The sequence below is a fragment of the Microtus ochrogaster genome, linkage group LG2, assembly GCF_000317375.1.
Source record: "Microtus ochrogaster isolate Prairie Vole_2 linkage group LG2, MicOch1.0, whole genome shotgun sequence".
Lineage (NCBI taxonomy): Eukaryota > Metazoa > Chordata > Mammalia > Rodentia > Cricetidae > Microtus > Microtus ochrogaster.
The window spans coordinates 20217068-20220102 of record NC_022028.1 but is presented as its reverse complement, the minus strand read 5'-3'; the positions used below and the strand labels follow the sequence as shown (position 1 = coordinate 20220102).

Sequence of the window (3035 nt, the reverse complement as noted above, 5' to 3'; positions counted from 1 at the left end):
TCTCTCTCTCTCTCTCTCTCTCTCTCTCTCTCTCTCTCTCAGATAAGGAAGCAAGCTCTCAGCTAATGCTCCAGTACCACATGTACCTATACTCTTCCATGATGGCCACGGATTCACCTTCTGAAACCATAAGGCTCAACAAACTCTTCTATAAGCTGCCTGGGTCATGGAGTTTCATCACAGCAACAGAAAAGCAACTAAGATAAATATAGCACCATGACCACTGGGAAAGAATGCCTTCAGTTCCTTTCAGTTCTGGGGAAACAAAGGGAGTTTCTCGGGGGGGGGGGGGGATACGATGTGACCTAGCCACAAAGGCGAGATAAGGGTGAGCCAGAACTCAAAGTGGCCTTGGATTTTGCGTGGAGGCAGGCTCAAAGCTGCGTGGGGAGAGCACTCAACTGTCTGGAAGAACTGCGAGGTTACAGCACAGGCTGCTTTTCAGTCCTGGGGAGAGAGCTGCAGGGGCGTGGCCTCTGGAACAGAGGCACTAGAGGACCTGAAACCTTATACACACCACTCTCTAAGAACTTACTGACAGAACAGGGTTCTCTGCTTGCCAGGGCCAAACCCCTTAACGGTGCAAAGATGAGAGCACTGATAAACAGGGCCCAATCGATAAAGCTACAGAGGTTTGCCTCTGGTTTCCATGGCAGCCCTCTGCACCATGCCTGCTGGGATGACAGACAAATGAGAAGAATGTGGGAGAGGCAGGGCTAAGCCTGACAGAAGGTGAGTCAGCCGCCAAGTGCGGTGCCAAGCACGGTGGCTCACACCTGCAGTCCTAGCCCCTTGGGGGCTTATGACAACAGCACCAGTTACTCACCATCTAACCCCATCTAATGTCAGGACAGGTCTCTCCTGAGGATTTCATTGTTTTTTAAGAGGCCACTGCTCCGACTCTGTTATGGACTTTTAGATTACAACCATGCCTAAGCTAAAAGATTAAAAAGAAACTTCTCATTCACAGTGTGAGTTAGGTACACCAGCCCCAGCAGGCACTCCTTCACAGATACACACTAAAGGAGAAACCCACCAGGGACCTCTGGGAACTTCAAAGGTCGCAACATCAAAGATGTAATCACAGAGGGCAAAGACTGTGGCATGGTGCCTGAACTGCTCAGCCCAGGAGCCAGGGGTACAGGAAGACACCATCTTCACGTCCTTCCTCTACAACCAAGAATGTCATGCTCTTGGAGGACTTTGCAGAATGAATTGTGCAAACTCCAAGAAAACCAGCAGAGTGTCTGGGGAAAATCTTCTTGTCCACATTGCTAAGATGTGCCACACGAAGCTACAAATGTGCTGTAACCTTGAGAATTCTGAGCTACATGGCCTCTCACGGTGCCATGGCCGTCCATCCATTCTGTGTCTCCTCCTCCACTTCCTCTGCCCCGCCACCCCACCCACCTCTGCCCCTCACCCCATTTCCTTCTCTGCTTCCGCCTCTGCCTTCTACTTCCTCCTCCAGCAGTACTATTAGCCGTACAGCTACATCAGCATGGCCCACTAACAAAAGACGGACTCGCCCACGTTAACAGTTAAAGATCTACGGAATGTGGCATTAAAGAAGCTCCAGGAGATGAGCGTGGAAAGCCACCTGAGCCACCAGTGAACTCACCAGTTCCTGACTCTGCCTTGCAGTGAGTCACCAGGAAGCCTAATGCCAAAGCGCTGTCAACAAGCTCGAACTGTCTGAATTATGCCTGGTAAAAGCTAGGTATCTGTAGAGACAACTCAGAGAGTTCGCTGAGGAGGTGAATTTGGAGAGAAGCCTCAGTCCTTAAGAGCAGAAGACCCGAGTTTGGTTTCTAGTATTCAGGTCCATCAGTTCACAACTGCCTACAACTCCAACGCTGGGGGGCTTGAAACCTCTGGCCTATTTGGCCAGGTGCATGTTATCCACACACATACAGACAATTTAAAATATTTTAATTTTTAAAAGGGGGGGGTTGGGGGAGAACTCTTCTCACCAATAAAGAAAACACAGAAACTGCAAGTGAGTTTCTCGCAGGCTCATTCTAGAAGCCCAAATGAAAGTCTGTCACTTTAAAAAAAAAAAAATTAGTCTATTTACTTATTTGTGGGAATTAGGCATGCACCACAGAGCACACATGGGGGTCAGAGAACAACCTGGGGGAGTCGGTTCTCTCCTTCAGCTGTGTGCATCTTAGGAACTGAACTCAGGTTGCCAGGCTTGGTAGAAAGTGCCTACCCACTGAACCATCCCACCAACCCTATCCCTGCCACTTTCTACAAGCACCTTTGAGAGTAAAGCTGAAGCCAGCTCTGCCTGACATCCTGAGGCGACCCATGTACTATACAGACAAAATCACTAAGTCTTTCTTAACGTGGCCGTGTTGTCTTCGTCATGACTATGAAGCCAGCACTGTGAGGACGATGCTGCCAGGTTTGACGGCCAACTTGAGATGGAATCTAGCTTCCTAGAATCACCGCTGCGATAGCTTTTGTTTGCTTCTTCCCAGCTAGGTGGAGTCCTGCCTTAAGGCACCCTTCCCTTTATCCCAGTGCTGACCAGGTCTCCTCATCTCTTTCAACACAAGCCTTGGTCGCAGCATTAAATTTCCTGGTGCTCTTTTCCTTTTGAAACTACATTTTATATTTCTTTCTGCTCTGCTTGCTCTTTTACATTGCAGACCTGTGTAAGCGTGATCACTAATAACCACGTGATGCAGTCAGTATTTCAGAAGGCCGTGAAATCTTATCTGGCAAAGAAATTAGTCCATTACTTTTAACTGGGCCTCAGGCAGGTTCATAGGACAAAGGGAGAAAGCAGCCACATTTTTTTTTTTCTTTTTGCCAAAATATCACAAGAATGGTCTCTAGACCAGTTTCTGATATTGATCCTCTCTAAAACCTCTAGCTGGGCCTCCACAGTTCACATCGCTCTCAGCACTGCTGCCTCCCAAGAGCCTACAAGGATGGCCCATTCTGCTCTGCTTACAACATTCAGCCACTTTTCTAGGCCAAGTCCCAAAGTCTTCCACAATCTTAAAAAAAAAAAAAAAAAAAAA

General features: G+C 48.2%; 1 protein-coding gene across 3 annotated transcripts in view; it reads right to left on the bottom strand.

The window, feature by feature from the left end:
- Plekhb2 (pleckstrin homology domain containing B2) overlaps window positions 1–3035 on the bottom strand; it is a 26139-nt gene that overhangs the window by 5582 nt on the left and 17522 nt on the right. The gene's annotated exons all lie outside the window — the stretch shown is intronic.